Source organism: Hyaena hyaena, unplaced genomic scaffold (assembly GCF_003009895.1).
Source record: "Hyaena hyaena isolate Hyena2069 unplaced genomic scaffold, ASM300989v1 scaffold_358, whole genome shotgun sequence".
Classification (NCBI taxonomy): domain Eukaryota; kingdom Metazoa; phylum Chordata; class Mammalia; order Carnivora; family Hyaenidae; genus Hyaena; species Hyaena hyaena.
The window spans coordinates 980,592-998,018 of NW_024080992.1; the positions used below are offsets into that span (position 1 = coordinate 980,592).

The 17,427-nt window shown below is 44.6% G+C and overlaps 1 long non-coding RNA gene across 1 annotated transcript in view; it reads left to right on the forward strand.

Moving 5' to 3' along the window:
- The first annotated feature begins 393 nt into the window (after window positions 1-393).
- The window catches only part of LOC120243866, a 31,281-nt gene continuing 14,247 nt past the window's right edge, over window positions 394-17,427 (forward strand). The window contains exons 1-2 of the long non-coding RNA XR_005531416.1: window positions 394-470; window positions 1,074-1,191. This is a non-coding gene — a long non-coding RNA (uncharacterized LOC120243866). The remainder of the gene's footprint in view (window positions 471-1,073; window positions 1,192-17,427) is intronic.

A 17,427-nucleotide genomic window follows, 5' to 3' on the forward strand; every position in this document is an offset into this window, starting at 1 on the left:
GCCTCTCTTCCCCCACCTCCCCGCCTCTCCCTTCTCCCCCCTCCCCCCTCTGCCTTCCCTCACTCCCCCTGTCTCCCCTCCCCTCCCCCACGCCTCTCTTCCCCCACCTCCCCGCCTCTCCCTCCTCTCCCTTCTCCCCCCTCTGCCTTCCCTCACTCCCCTTGTCTCCCCTCTCCTCCTTCGGGCTCAGCAACACGTGTGTGACGTATGTCTTTACCCCTTAAGTTTTGAAAAGGCCACACACCGCTTCGCACAACTGTTAATGTACCAACTCGGCTCAAACGCAACATTTGCACCCTGGTCGCGTGTCTCCCGGCAAGGAAACGTGAGCAGGAGAGGGAGCAGATAAAGTTCCTAGAAACGTTTCAGAAAGCGCGGCCAAATACCAGCTCAGGGATCTGCAGGGGAAGATGCCACGCGGAACCGGGCATCAAAGGGAAAACCTCGGGGGAGACGAAGGGCTGGTAATTGTAAGTTGAGAGAGACTTTTGTGATCGAGGTGAGGATAGCAGTCACTCGTCATCGGAACAGCCTTCAAACGGAGGAGGCTGGCGGTGGCCCGAGGAGGGGCCCCTAACGTCTCCTATGGTCATTTATAGTCTCTCCAAGTTACTTCACTCTCCTTGGATGGGGACATCAAGCGTTTCAAAAAGGGTGTTTGTGGCATTTCCGTATGCTTTTTAAAATCGCGGACGGCAGGGAGGCCAGGGACGGCGAGCCCGGCGAGGGGCGCGGACGCGGAGGGGGCGGGGGGCGCCCTGCCGGGGGCCGAGCCGGGGCGCCGCTGTGCGGGTGGCCGTCGACGGGGGCTGAGCCCAGCCGCGCGCTCCCGGCCCGCGCTCCCGACGCGCATGCGGAGCGCCGCTCGCCGCCGTCCGTCGGGCGGGGAGGGAGGCGCGGGTGACCTTGGCCCCGCGCCTCCGCGGCCTCCGCGGCCGCCGCACGACCCGGGGCGCTCGGGCCCGCGCCTCCCGCCGCAGGGCGCCGCTCCGCGGCCGCGCAGGGTGGGTGCGGGGGCGCCTGCCGTGACCCACGCCGGCTCTTTGAGATTCCAGCTGTATTTTCTCTTCCAGTCTTTTCCAGGGAGCTGCCCAAACCTCTGAGGACGCGGGGCCCGGGAACGGGAGTCGGAAGCAGACCGGGGCTGCGCCCCGGGGGCTGACAGGATGCGCGCGGTTCCCGTGCCCGCAGGTAATGGGTTAAGAACCGCGCCTGGATGGCTCAGTCGGTTAAGCGTCCCACTTCAGCTCAGGCCATGATCTCATGGTTCGTGGGTTCGAGCCCCGCGTCGGGCTCTGTGCTGACAGCTCAGAGCCTGGAGCCTGTTTCCAATGCTGTGTCTCCCTCTCCCCTGCTCACGCTGTCTCTCTCTCAGAAATAAATAAAACACTAAAAAAAAAAAAAAAGAAAGAAATAAGTAAACGTTAAAAAATTTATTAAAAACAACAACAACAACAAAAAAAAAACGGTCGGCGGAGGTCCAGGCAAAGCTTCCCGAACTTCTGCGGGTGCGGGAAGGGAGAGTGTACTGGAAGCACGAAGCATCATCTGGCGGGAGAAGAAGTTTTAAAGCTTGGAGAGCTTGGCAGCCTCTGTGTGTTTGGGTCCCAAGTTATCTTAAACTAAGTGATGACTGACTTCCAGGCAATGAGGCAGAAAGGCAAGACAGAAGTTTCCAAGTGGCTGCAGACACCGAAGCAGGGGCGTCGAACTCAGGTGCCCTCCTGCTTTCTTGCTAAGATGTCCTTCCATAGTAAAAGCTGCTCCTCTTTGAAGCTCTGCTTTAACAATATTAAGACTCAGGACGGGATCGCTGATATATGCTTTTAAAATTATTATGACTATCTAGACAGTTATAGAGTAGCTTTTTTGAAATACTATACATTTACCATTTTATTAGGGTGCTTGTGAAGTCAACTCAGGCCCCTTGGAAAACAGACCACATTTGTGTGTTAAGGTAAATGTTTCCTAGCAAGGTAAATATTTAAGGAAACGATGACAATGCCAACATTTTATGAAGGGCAGAGTTAATTGAAATTATAGTTGGATGGTGAAAATTTAATTTCAAAAGATGTGCATCCATTATATCTGTTCTCTTAAAACATCTTTAGCCTGAGGGAAAATCTATTTTTAGAAGGTTTTTCACTGAATAGTCCACTAGAGGGCAGCATTTGATAAGGGTTTCATAGAAATATACATTAATTTATAGATATCACAAAAGTTTAATTTGTTTTATTGACAACGATAATAGTAGAAAGTACTTTTTTTGCATCCCTCAGTACAAGTGAAGTAAAGAAGCCATGCGTGCTTGGTTTCTACATGAGGTAAATAGGTCTTAAAGCAGCAGATCCTATGTTGGAAAGGGTGTGTGTGTTTTACAGTTTTCAAGAAGAAGAAAGCAATCAAAGGAACTAAAAACAATTTAGTTAGTACTTTACAAGCTCTGGATTGATCCCATTGGCTTGCTAAAAAGGAGTTTGGTTGTTTTAACTCAATCTCCAACACACTATTTACCCTCCCTGGGAAACCATCCAAATTTGGCTGCAGTCCATATGCTAGAAAAAGCTCGGAGTCAGAGCCAACTGTGGGTTTGACTGAGGTGGCAAACAGCGAGAGGAGAGCTTTCAGGCTGTTTTCCAGCTAGAAACATCACAGCCACACCCGCGGGGCGATAATAATGGGTGGGAGGTGGCTGAGAGGTATGCCTGGTGCATAGAGGTTGGTCAATAAATGTTAGTTTCTCTTCTGCTCACTGTGATTGTTTCCTACTGTGAAATGGCTTCACTTTTTTTTTTTTTGTATTTACAATTAAAAAAATTAAAGGACCACATGCACATGGTAGACAAATAGTATAAGATAATAGATGATTAAAAACATCTTTTTAAATCATGCCAGACCTCTCCAGAGGTAACCCCCAGCAATGAATTTTTGTATTATTTTTGTATGATTCAGAACATTTCTATGCAAAAACAGGTCTATATAGACATGTTTATCATATACACATTTTTATACAAATAGGAGCATATTATATCGATTTTAGTCTATATCTCACTTTAAAAAATAATTTTCTTCAGTTTATTTAATTATTTATTTATTTATTTATTTATGAGAGGGAGAGAGAGAGAGAGCAGGGAAGGGGCAGAGAGAGAATCCCAAGGGAGAGGGAGAATCCCAAGCAGGTTCCGTGCTGTCAGCACAGAGCCTGACTTGGGGCTAGAACTCACCAACCATGAGATCATGACCTGAGCCGAAATCCAGAGTCAGATACTTAACTGACTGAGCCACTCAGGTGCCCCTATATCTCACTTTTTAAAATTCAATAATGCTTCTGAGAAATCTCCTTACTGTATTGCTTAATTTTTTCAACTTTATTTCTCAATGGCAGGAACTTCATGCCCCGCCCCCTTTGTCTCATAGTGTCAGAGAGTACTATCAGCATTTTAGGTATTTAAGAATCATTCTGGGATTGATTGGCTGAAAGGTCAGTCTGCCTCTGGTGAGATAAGACAAGAAAGAAGGAGAGGGTGTAGTCACATGGAGGTATTTGCTTTGTTCATTTCCAGAAATACATTAAAAAACAAATTCCTTCCCCTAAGAAGCAGAGAAGATACAATGGGTAACCTTGTCTAGTATTTTTCTTAGCCCCTAACACTTGAGATTGACTGCAAAAGCCTTGCGTTATTTTGGTCTGTGGGCTGTTCCAGCTCCTTTCATTTGTTATTTTATTTGTCCATTTGTCAGGTGTTTATAATTTCATTACTGTGACTGGATGATGACAGGGTATTGAGGGGGCCTTAGAAGCTAAAAGTGGCATTCATGTGGGCTAGTGATTCCATGCTATGTAGCACTGATAATGGTCCTCAATGGTTTCCTCCGTTGGGCTATTATCACAAGGACCTGAGCCTTTAAATATTGTGTATTTTAAATATTTTAAATACTCATTTTAAATATTGTGTATTAGGACAGATGAAATCACAAAAAAGTATGTTAGGACTTCTTACAATATATCCTTTGTGTCGTTTTAGAGCCTTGATTTGAGAAACTCTTTTTTTATTGTTGTTGTTCCCAAATGATCTATGTATCTTATCATTTAGAAATAATCATACCTAGAGGCTTGATTGTGGCATAACCTCTTAATTTTTTTTTTTTTTTTTTTTTTTGAGTCCTTGCAGAGTTTTCACTGTGAGTTACAGCCACTTCCTACTGATAAATACCAGGCTAAGTCTCTTCGGCTAGGCTAGGATCCCAATGAATCTGAAATGTCTGTTTCCTTCCGGGGACCCACGTGTCAGCAGACTGGACTGTTGTGCCTCCACTTTCTTGCTTCTGGGCCTCTTTCTCCTTGTTTGTCTCGGAAGTTCTACCAGTTTCTTAAGGCACAGCTTCAACACTACTATTTGCACTGAAGCCAATAGACCTTGAGGTACTCCATGTGCAAAGACGCGTCCGTGACTCTGGAAAGGCAACACGGATCGCGTGTGGCTTCTTCCTTGCAGCCGCTCTGTGGGTGACAGGGACCACACCCCATGGACAGTGCTGCAGGGGAGGCCGCCAGCGTGCCACTGGAGAACCCGGGGGGGCGGGATGCAAGGTTTGTGTCTTAGAGGTGATGCTTGAATTGGTTTTTCAAGCTCTTGGCTGACCGGTTGTTTGTCAGTAGAAGGCTATTCCGGGTCTGAACAAAGGCTGTAGGTATTTTCTAATGATGGCATGTGGGAGAATGACAAATGGTCTTTGTCTAACGGGTAGGGGGCTGGGGAAGAGGCTGGAGGCAGACCGTGTCTAGGTTCTGAAGAGCCCTGATTGTCACACTCTGGACTTTGGAATGGAAAGCCATGGGAAGAATTCCATGCAGAGGACGATTGGATGGATGATGATTGTGTTGGCTACAACAGGGGACATAAAGTGTCCAAGGAAGGAGAGAGGGAAGAATTATGTGGTGTTTAGGGTGCATCAGAGACCTCTCTCTCACGGTGACTTTTGATAAGGGGTCAAGAATGGGGATTTGTGAGTGAAAGGTTAACAAAATAGTTTCCTCTTCTTTATGAAAAATGAAATGACCTTGGGTTAAGTTCCTAGCTCTGTTTGCCTGGAAACATGACAGAGGTGAACGCTGGCTGTTTTTGGGATTGGTGAGCTGAGACTGGGAGGTCCATGCACGAATATACCCGCCTGGTGAGAAAGCACAGCTTGGGGGCATCCTGAGCACGGTGGGCACCAGCTGGACTCTCCCCTCCCGACTGGAAGCTGTGGCTGTGGGATGATGCCAAGGGAGGGATGTTCTTGAGGGATGGAGCTTCTAAGCTAGGGAGGCCTCTGCATGCACCTGTGTACTCCCAGTGTCTCATCTCCGACCTGTGACCTGTATGCCCCTAAAAGCAGTGGGGGCACCCCTACAGCTGCGCTGTCCCCCCACCTCCCAGGGAAGCCAGCCTAGGAGAGGCTCCTGGGTGCTCAAGTTCCCCTTATTGTCCACAGAAAGTGGACATCATGGGAAGTCAATGGCAAAAATCCGGTTTCTGCTCTTCCTGCCCATAAATGACAATAGTCTGGCTTTGTGTGAGCAACTTCTCCTTTTGCCAAACCCCAACAGTGAGCCAGGTGTGTGTCCTTAGCGCCCGGTGCAGTCAGTGTTGGTCGCTGGCAGATGCTCGGTCAGTAACTGTTGCATAACTGATATCAATCCATATTTATGGATTACCTTCCATATTTCAAATATTCTTGGTAGTTGTCAGGATACGAATATGTGCCAATGTACGTATCTCTTCCCTCAAGGACTTCGTATTTTATTAGAAAACAGAATTTTACCACCGTGTGTGGAAAGAGGAATGGGGGACAAATGACTTACAAAGTTGTTGTTTCATTAAAGCAGCAACAGGGAACCCTCAACGAGGACTCATTTTTTAAAGTATGTCTTTGTAACTTGTTTTCAAGGTTCTCTTTAAAGCCTCACATTTTCCTCTCTCCCTCTTTACCCAGATAATCACTCATTATCATTGTTTTCTTCATTATCATCATGATCACAGTTAGCACTTCTGAAGCACATATTATGTTTGGCAGGAATGGTGCTGAGGGCTTTATGTGGATTATCTAATTGAATCCTTATAACAGCCTCATTACGTAATTACTAAAAGTATCCCCATTTTACAGACGAGAAAACTGAGTTGGTGGAACCAGGATTCAGACTTGAAGTCTGATTCCAGAGCCCGCCTGCTTAATCACTTCCCCATTCTGTTTCTTGCCGCTATCACCTCAGCGATATTTAGGTGGAATATACACTAGGCATTTATCTAGTTGGGTCCTAAAAAGGACAAAAATACAACTTAGATATGTCTGGAAGTAAATGATAGTGAATTATTCCTCAAATGTTTTATATGTACAGTGGATCTAAGACGGATGTGGTAAAAATGTCTAGGTCTTATTTACAAATCTACTAAGTGATGAATCACTTAATGTTCTGTGAGACTTTAAAAACACACATGAAGCCGAACAAAAAAAGTAATTCAAAAATTGGCAAGGACCTGAATAGACATTTTTCCAAAGAAGATATACAAATGGACAACAGGCATTTGAAAAGTTGCTTAACATCACCAATCATCAGAGAAACGTAAATAAGAGCACAACGAGAAATCACTTCATACCTGTCAGGGCGGCTAGTATCAAAAAGACAAGAGGTAACAAGTGTCGGTAAGGACGTGTAGAAAGGGGAGCAATGTTGTGGGAGTGTAATTTGAAATAGCCACCATTGGAAACAAAATGGAGTTCCTTAAAAAACTAAAAATAGAACTGCCATAGTCATTCAGTAATTCCACTTCTGAGTATTTATCCAAAGGAAATAAAATCACTATCTTGAAGAGCTATCTGCACCGTTATGTTCATTGCAACATTATTCACAATGGCCAGGATATGGACATAACCTAAGTCATTAAAAAAAAAAAAAAAAGCCGAACTCATAGTAACAGAGTAGAATGGTGGCTTACAGGGCCTGGTAGGTAGGGGAAATGGGGAGACAGTACTATATTATATACTTGAAATTTGCTAAGAGAGTAGATCTTAAGCATCCTGACCACACACACATGCACACACACACACACACACACACACACACACAATGTTGGATCCAAATCTAGAAGTCAATGCCAAATTGTATATTTTAGTTAAATCTCAGGCTACAGAACTTTTGGGTTTACCTTATTTGTGGAAATTTGGTTTTATTGTATTTTTGTGAAAGTCTCAGATAATTTTACTTTAAACTTTAATTATGCCTTGAAAATTTTTAAGTGTTATTACAAGTTTAACTGTAGTAGAGTGTTCTGCATTCTAATATTGGGTTTTACCAACACAGAGAAGTGGAAAGGCATTTAATCTATTCAACTTTTCTTGGGAATATTTGAGAATGCCATAGAAACTATATTTCTCTTTCCTTTTCGGTAAGTGGCTCTCTCCCCCTCCTCTCTCGTCCCACCTTAACCCTCTCCTAGTTTACTTGGGGGAGGGGTGGTTTGGTCTCACGTCTGCCCCGGCCGGCCTCCCTATGGACTGGTCCGCCATGCTGTTTGGCTATTCTGCTGCTGGTTCTGCCTCCCCCTCCCCCGAGCTCTTGCACAAGGCTGCTGGGGAGAGGTAATGGAAGCCTGAGCTTCTCTTTACATTCCTTTCCCCAGATCTCTGTAATACCATCAATACAAGGCTATGGGCATGAGAAGGGAGTAGATATGATACATTGTCCAAGTGGGACACTCGGTAAAGCAAGGACTGTTAGTAAATACACCAGAACATCAGACACAAAGTGGCAGTCACAGGCAAGCTCAGATGAATGGTCACTTCAGCATAGGAGATGCTTATCGAATGTTTGTGGACAACAGAAAGGAAACACAGAGCAAGCAGCAACTTAACATTGACTATCACTCACTAATCACCTTCTGGAAAGTCTTTGAGTGTCCCTACCCTGGGAGATTCTTTCTGAAGCTTTCAGGCCTCTCCCTGCTCTCTGTGCCTCAGGTCTGGGGAGGGGGAGGGATTCATGTAAAGAGTTCTCTTTTCTGCAAAGTCCAGTAGGATAACCATTAGCCACATGTGGTGATTTAAATTTAAATTAAGTAATTTTAAAAATTAGGATTTCTAGTCATGTTGCCACATTTCAAATGCTCAAGAGCCACATGTGGTTAGTGGCTACCACACTGAGCAACACATAGAACATTTCCATCATCTTAGAAGGTTCTATTGGACAGGACTGTGCTCTCCTCAGATATCCCTGCTTCCTTTTCCAGTCCCAGGTCCTTTATCCTCTACACACACACACACACACACACACACACACACACACACACACACACGTGTGTGCTGCCCAACTGTCCAAATTCCATTTGTGTCTTATGCAGAGAAATTGGCCATTCAGGTTAGCCCAGACAGCCTCTTTCCTTTCTACTGAAAAGAACTGTCAAAGCTCTCTGAAGTGTTTTCCTCAAAACCAAAGACCTGCCTACCTAGGGGCAAATGATCCCTCTGTCCTAGAAGGCAGAAGTGTCTACAGCTAGTTCTGGTCTCTCTAGAGTTATGACACTGGTTTTCAAATGTGGCATTTGGAAGCAGTTTTATTACATTATAATCATATGGTGAATAAACATGTACAAGAAGTTCTAAGTCAAATCCTTGGTTTATGTGGCTATAAAAAGCAAAGAGAAGAAAATGAAAAAAGAATTACAGCCCAGCCTTAGGCACAACATCAACTTTGAAACAGAAAATATTTGACTCGTGCTGAGGAAGAGTCTGTCTGCATTGTGTTGAATCATCTTGCCAGATGGCCTTCCAAACAAATGAACTGAAGCAAAACAGGCCAGATTTATGGTTTCATTGCGGCCAAAAAGAACTTTTTCAATTATTAAAAGTAAATAAGTTCATGCGAAGGTGTTGTGGCTTACATAACAGTTTTGGACCGTGAGACTTGCGTGAAAATAGTGGTGTTGCAGAAGACGGCCGACAGTTGCCAGAGAAAAGGGATTGTTCATTTTGTGTAGGCAGGGCCAAGGGTGTATGCTCATAATCCAGTTTTTCCAGACTGACATCAGATTATAAACGGTCTAGGGCTTGAGCCTCTGTTCAGAGACATTTGTTGCTTGAGTTTTTTTCAGAAAGCCATCTTCCTTCCTTTGCTACCACCTCAAAAAACTTAGAGAGCGGATGCTGCTCTTTGTGTTGTCTTTTTTTGGACTCCACCCTCTATTTTTTTTTTTTTTTTTTTTTGGCTGAGGGTAGGGGGAAGATCAGATTCTGTGTAACTGAAGTAACCTTGCAGTTTTTTTTTTTAAGTTTATTTATTCAAGTAATCTCTAGACCCAACATGGGGCTCGAACTCATGACCTGAAGATCAAGAGTTGCAGGCTCTTCCGACTGAACCAGCCAGGCACCCACTTTTGAGGTTTTTATTCTGTTGATTCATTTGATAAACTTTCAAGTACATTTTTTAAATGTTTATTTTTGAGAGAGAGAGTGTGAGCAAGGAGGGGCAGAGAGAGAGGGAGACAGAATCCCAAGCGGGATCCGCGGTGTCAGCGCTCAGCCCCATGAGGGCTCCATTCCACAAACTGTGAGATCATGACCTGAGCCAAAATCAAGAGTTGGATGCTTACCAGACTGAGCCACCCAGACGCCCCCAGGTACATTTTGATGGCAGGATGAGTGTGTAAGGGACTGAGGCTAGCAAGTTGAGAGAAGGTTTCACTGGACATGGCCGACATGGGCAGGGACTCACATTTGCTGGCCTTGGCAGGAACTGGAGTTGTATCCTGAGAGCAAAGGAAATTTGCCAAAGTGCACAGAGTAAGACTTGTGTGATCAGATTTGTGTTTTAAAGATCTCAGTGGCTTCTGTGAGGAGGATGCATTGAAAGGGAGTGAAAGTACCCAAGGGGGACCTGCTAGGTGTCGGCGAAGAAGCATAGGCAGCGAGAGAGGGGTCTTCCCGGTCGGGAGGGGAGACACAGAACTGAGTATATTTACGAGATGTTTAGTAGGTAAAATCCAATAGGTTTGGTAAGGGACTTGTCACAAGGAGTGAAGGAGAAGGTAGTGTCACAGATGACACTGGGCTAGGAGGGGCACACCATCCTGTAAGGTGGAGACTCACTGGTGGAGGGGAGGAGGAGGAAGAGTTTGGAGATGCAGAAAGGAGAGCCACAGGGCAAACCTCTGGCGTAGTCTCCCCAGAGTCCTGTGGGAGGGGCAGCTGTGAGCAATGCTAAATACATTTAGGGAGACTTCCAAGTCGAGGAGGTCTGTGCCCTGCCTTCCAGAGCTTACTGCAGCGTGAGGCCATCTGTCACTAGAGAGGCCACATAACGGGGGTAGGGTGGCATGTCAAGGTCTAGGATGATTTGAGACAGCCTTCGAGTCTCCCAGGATCCCAGGAGAGAGGCAGAAGTGTTGAGACAAGGCCAGGAGTCTGGAAGGGTCCTGGAGAGAGTGACAAGGGGTGTTATCCGTAGATGTGTATGGTCTATGCCAGCTAGAGACCACGCAGGATCATGGACATCAAAGGTGAATGATGGGATGGTAGAGACAGAAGTCCAGCGCCCTGAGGGAAGGAAGTTCTCAGCAGTTGACAGCAGATGACTTTGTGGGACCAGATTCTGTCTGCCTCACCACGCCCATGCCTGATCTTGTGCACATGCTCAAGGAAAGAGGAGGCAGGAGATAACTTGGGTTGACTGAGTTTAATCAGGAACAAAAGAGCCGTAGCAGATCCTAATATTTTAATAATTCAGTAACTAATGGTAATGCAAATCTGGAGAATGGTTGGGTTAATCATACATGATTAACTGGGACAACTGGCCAGCTGTTTGGATAGGAAAAAAAATACATTTTGATCTTTACCTATAAAAAAATGTTTTATTTTTTATTAAATATTTTTTAAGTTTATTTATTTATTTCGAAAGAGAGAGCAAGCGGGATGGGGGCAGAGGGAGAGACGGGACAGAGAGAATCCCAAGCAGGCTCGGCACTGCCAGTGACAGGGGGCTCCAACCCATGAACCGTGAGATCATGACCTGAGCTGAAATCAGGATTTCAGCTTAACTGACTGAGCCACCCAGGTGCCCCACAAAATACTTTAGATAGGAAAAAAAAAAAAAAAACCCCACCCTTCTTCCCACAACAGAATTTAAAAAAAGGAAAAAAAAATTTAAAAGAGCATTTTCTAATACGTGAATAAAGGGACCTATCTAAGCTACAAAGAAGATGTGAAATTTTAAAGAAAAACATCAACAGATTTCATGATATAATGATTTAAAAATTTGTATGCAGGCCGCCTGGGTGGCTCAGTCAGTTGAGTGTCTGACTTCGGCTCAGGTCATGATCTTGCGATTCGTGGGTTCGAGCCCCACGTCGGGTTCAGAGCCTGGAGCCTGTTTCGGATTCTGTGTCTCCTTCCCTCTCTGACCCTCCCCTGCTCATGCTGTATCTCTCTCTTCTCAGAAATAAATAAAAAACGTTAAAAAAATTTGTATGCAAAATGTCTCTGACTGAATTGAAAATGCATATAAATTGGGAAAACTATCATAGCAAATAAAACAAATATGTTTTATTTTTATATGTTAACATATATGTTATTTTTTATATGTTAACAATATAAAGAATTCCTACTAATACGTATGGAAAGGCTAAGATCTCAAAAGACAAATAGGCAAAAGACATGAATTGGCATCTTGTGAATAGGAATTTTAAATAGTTGACATGGAAAAATATTTAATATCATTGATTGATACAGAATAAATATATGTTAAAACAAGAATGACATGTCTTTTAATACCTACCCATTTAAGAAAGATTTAAAAAAGGTTAATACTCATTTCAGGTGAGCATGCAGGAAGACACTCATTCACTTCGCTGTTGGGAGAATAAATTGAACCTAGTAATTAAGATAGTAATTTGATAATCTGTATAAAAAGTACAAGAGAGTTTAAAATTAGAAGCAACAAGGGCCACCTGGCTGGCTTAGTTGGTAGAGCATGTGGCTCTTGATCTTGGAGTTGTGATTTTGAGCCCCACGTTGGATGTAGAGATTACTTAAAAATAAATCTTTATTTTTATTTATTTAATTTAATTTAATTTTTCTTTTTGAGAGAGAGAAAGACAGCATGAGCAGGGAAGGATCAGAGAGAAAGGGAGATATGGAATCTGAAGACAGGCTCCAGGCTCTGAGCTAGCTGTCAGCACAGAGCCTGATGCAGGGCTCGAACCCATGAACCGTGAGATCATGACCTGAGCCGGTCAGTAGCTTAACCGACTGAGCCACCTAGGCGCCCCTAAAAATAAATCTTTAAATTTTTTTTTAAGTGTTCATTTATTTTTGAGAGAGAGTAAGAGAGAGTGAGAGAGAGAGCGAGCACAAGCAGGGGAGGGACAGAGAGGGAGACACAGAATCTGAAGCAGGCTCCAGGCTCTGAACTGTCAGCACAGAGCTCAATGTGGGGCTTGACACACAAACTGTGAGATCATGCCCTGAGCTGAAGTCAGCCACTTGACTGACTGAGCCACCCAGGCGCCCCTCCTTAAAATAAATCTTTAAAAAAATTGGAAGCGACGTGTGTTTTCCAAGTAGGGGGATATTTCAGGAAATCAGTGTATATCTACATGTTGTACTATTACACAGCCATTAAAGTGGAGGCATTGGAAAATATTTAATGATATGGGGAAAATGCATATGTTATAATGTTAAGTGGTTAAAAGAGACATGCTGAATTATATATACAGTGTGATCACAAGTATGCACATAAGTATGCACGGAGATAGTTTGAAAAAAATGCATCAATCGACTCATGCTTTTTTTTGAGTGTTGTAATTATCAGTAATTCTTTTCTTTGGACTTTTTTCTTCTATAGGGCAGAAGAGTTCTAAGTTGGAAACAATAGAAAATAATTTTTGTTAGAAATAAGTATCTACTTTTAGCTTTCTTGCAACTTAACTAATGGCTCCTACTCTAGTGGTCTGATATGAGTTTGTTGGCTAATGCATCTGTCTCAAGCTGTTTACATGATGTTAGTGTCCATGACTCACACAGTACTTTTATGGCCCTCAACATGTGTCAGGCACCATACTGCACAGTTTACACATATTAACTCAGTTAGAATGCACAATACTCACAAGGGGGAGGCAGGCCATATAATTATTCACATTTTATGAAGCAGGAAATTGAGGCACAGAGAGGTTAGTTAACCTCCTCAAGGTCACACAGCCAGTATATTATGGAGCTCGGATTTGAATTCAGCTAGGATATGAATGCTCCAGTGGCCCTACCCTGAATGTGCTGCATGGTTATGTTTAAGAGAAAGTACAATTTTGTTTTTTAGAAAACAAACAAACCAGAAAATCTTATGAAAACAAACTAGCATCAAACGATAACAATAAATGCAAAATGACATTCCTGGGTCATGAATCCCATTTATGAAGTGAAAGAGTTAAGTAGGATGATCTTTCATACCCTCTTGGCTGTGAATTCTGCAATTATGTTTATTAGCTAGAAAAACTGACTTTTGTATACCGTAGTAGGAATGTTACTTATTTCCTCCACCCATCATTTCCTTCCCAATTTCACACCTTTTAATTGGGAGCCTCTGACATGATCCCTGACACCACCCTTCCCTCCATGCCCTGTTGGTCGGAGCCGGGGAGAATATCTCAACCAAGCTGGGCCAGTGATTCCTGAGTTTGAAATTGGTGCTCCAGGATTCTAGACCCCTCTTGACCACATGGGCTGTGAATTCAGTGTGAGCCTCTGGTGGCCATTTTCCACCACTGCAGTGAGGGCATGGGACTGGCAAGGAAGGAAGTGTGGTTTTTGTGCTTCCCAGTGGCTTTCTCCACCTTGCTTCTAGGCTCCACAAGGCCTTGCCCATTATCCTCAGATCATACAAGACTCCCTGTGTCCTTTCAATAAATTCCCCACTTGTGTTTGCTTCCCAGTTTGAGTGGGATTATTACTTGCTACCAACCATGTACAGGTTCCCAGCTTGTCTGGTGTAGCCTCAAGGTGAATAAGGAGGAACGTTTGCATTGAGGCATTTTCCAAAAGCTGACCTGAGGATGTTTTCTTGGGGTGACTCGGGCACTTCAACCAAGTCAGCTAAACAAGGAATGTACTGAAAACCAGGCATGCTGGTGAAAGTAATATTAAAAGAGATGGCGAAAGACCCACTGGCCAGCGGAAGGCTCCGGTCCGGAGTGGAGGCTAGTTTACAGATTTAACGTAGAGGTGAGGGGGCTTGATTAGTTTCAGGTTGCCCAGGGCTTACCGTGCTTTGGGGGAAGTGGCTGATAGCCAACTCGTGAGAGAGTCCTGGATCAGCTGGTGGGCCAGCGTTTTGATGCCAGCAACATGCATGTCTTGCTCAGAACATTGGGTCTTGAGTGTGTGCGATGGCCTCCTTGGGACTGAGAGCCTCACCTCCGCTGGCCCTGGGCCAGTCCCTGTGCGTCTCTCTGCAGCCTCGGGCTGGGGATGTCTCTCCTGCTCTTGATACTGTGGATACTTCTGCCTGTGCTTGTCTTCCTGTTTGCCAGGCAACACTTGCATATCAGAAACAATGGAGTCAAATATTATTAGAAGAAACAATAAAGTGTGTTAGAAATAGCAGCTTCTAGATATATGCCCAAGGGGTAGAAAGGGACAGAGCAACAGGGAACTTCTTAATGCCTTCATTTTTTTTTTTTTTTTTACTATGTACATGTATTACTTAGATATAAACAAATAATCACTGTAATACCCAGCTCCCCATCATAAAATAGTGTCTGTTCTGTCTTCGTGCCAGTCTACACCCTCTGTCCTATTAATGACTCAAATCCTAGTGGTCTCATGCCATTTACTCTGTGTGCTTTTAATAGCACAGACCTATTTTGCAATTTATTTCAATTAGAGGCATTCTTTTGGTTTTGTTTTGCTTTACTTAGATTCTTATAATTCTTGGCTGTGTGCAAGGAATTTGTACATTACAAGCAGTGGATGTTTCTATCCACTTTGTCTTGTGTTGAGTAATGATTAGGTAATCAATATAGTCATTGGGCATTGGCAATTTTGAGAATGTATATATTCTATAAATTTTTTTAAATGTTTATTTTTGAGAGAGAGAGAGAGGGAGAGTGGGGAGTGGCAGAGAGAGAGGGAGACACAGAACACGAGCAGGGTCCAGGATCTGAGCTGTCAGCCCAGAGCCTGATGTGAGGCTTGAACCCATGAACCATGAGATCATGACCTGAGCCACTGTCATATGCTTAACTGATTGAACCACCCAAGTGCTCTGAGAATGTACATATTCTAAAGAAACTTAAAAAAAAAAAAGGCTGCTTAGGCCAAAGAAATCTTCATGGCTATCTTCAGAATGTTCCCTCACTTCCTGTCCCTTTGCTTTGTTTGGGCGATGGCAGATTGAAACCAGAGAGCATAGCCAAAGCCTGAAGAAATGCTCTGATCAGTTTGTTCATTAATTCATTAAAAAAGTTATTGCTCACGTAGTATATGCCTCGTAGCACACTATACAATAAGTCGGATATAGTCAGCAAGCTCAAGAAATGGAAGGTTGTGGAGGATATTTTTTGAGGGAAAGGTAGCTTTCATTCTTTACATTAAGATAATTCATTACTTCATGAGCTTTTGCTGCAGCGTCCCTTTAGATAAGAAGCGCTTGGTAAAAACTTGTTTGCAAATAGAAATTCTCAGTATTTTCTGCTGAGAACAAACTGAGGACTGATGGGCGTGTGTGTGGGGGAGATGGGCATGGAGGGGGGCACTTGTGGGGATGAGCACTGGGTGTTATATGGAAACTAACTTGACAATAAACTATTTAAAAAAAAAAAAAAAAAAAGAAATTCTCAGCATTTTCTCCTGCTTCCCGCCCCTGAGGCTACACAGCCTCTGCAAGTGGCTCTCAGAGGAGAGCTTCCGGGAACCTTGGAGGGAGACCCTGGGAGAATCAAGCACGTATGGTTTGAGGGGCCCCTGGGTGGCTCAGTCGGTTAAGCGTCCGACTTCAGCTCAGGTCATGATCTCATGGTCTGTGAGTTGGAGCCCTGCGTCGGGCTGCGTGCTGACAGCTCAGAGCCTGGAGCCTGCTTCGGATTCTGTGTCTCCCTGTCTCTGCCCCTTCCCTGCTCACACACACACTCTCTCTCTCTCTCTCAAGAATAAATAAACATTTAAAAAAATAAAAGGAATGTATAGTTTGAGCACCACTCACGGAGGTTGCTACGTCCATCCTCTTTCATGGCAAAAACATGGGCACCGAAGGTTATAACCGTGAGGAAAGCATCTCCGGGAGGCCCGAGGGCTGGTGTCCATGTGGACGTGCGCCTGGCAGATGTGCTGCGGGGAAGCACAGGGAGAACTCATTTCTGCAGTGGCTTAGGATTCTGGGGAGGAACTGGAGGCCAGAGGAGATGAGAACAAACAGCAGCAAGCAAGTGGTCGACAGGGAGGCGATGGGAAGCAGTAATGAGGTGAAGGGCAGCTCACACCTGGCTCAAGGGCAGAGGAAAGGCAATAGGCCGAGAGAGATGAGCTCTGCTTTAGATAAGTCACGACAGGCTCCTATGCTAGTAGTCCCTAAAAACACAGAACACACACTGGGCAGGGTCAGAGGCAGGGGTGCTGCTGTCCACCTGGGCTGAGTGGTCAGTTACTTAACTGCCTTGGAAGATGTTTCCTTCTGGATAAAATGAGGGCGACAGTCCGCACACATAGAGCTGTTGTGGGAACACAGTGAGATGACCACGTGACAGCATCCAGCACACTGCCCAGCACACAGTGGGAATCTGTGAGGCTGGTCTTATTTCCTGTTCCGCCGCTCCTCAGGACTGGGCGAGGGGCTCAGTGTCCCCTGTGCCGAATACGAGGAAATCACAGAGGTTCAGGGACCCGGAGCTGAGCTGGGGCTGCGGGAGGTGTGGAAGAAAGCAGTGGGCGCCCAACCGCACAGCCCTTCAGTTCTGAAGAGGCTGAACTATAAAACTCTGTCTCCACTGCTCATTCTATTAATCGATGAAATAATGGCGATCAGGAGTAACCAAGAAAACATTCGGATGTGCTGTGTAAGCTATTCACGAAGGCAGGACATTCTTATTTCAGAAAGAATGTTTTTAAGAAACTGAAAAGAAATTTTCATGTTTGGAAGCACCCCTGGATCTCTGACGGTTCCGGTGTCTGAGGATTTTGGCTTCCATTTGTGGACTACTTCTCTATGCATCGTGACCTGTTACTTTAGGTCATTCTCACAATAGCCCTATGTTGTGGGAACTTCTCTGGACCAGGTGATAGGACAGGGGTCATAATCCTGCCCACCCCAGCTAGGGCTGATTGGACTAGGAGTAGATAAAGATATTGTCCAAGCCACGCTAATTAGTTCTCTTCATTTTCATTATAATGTCCCATGGTAAGGATGGC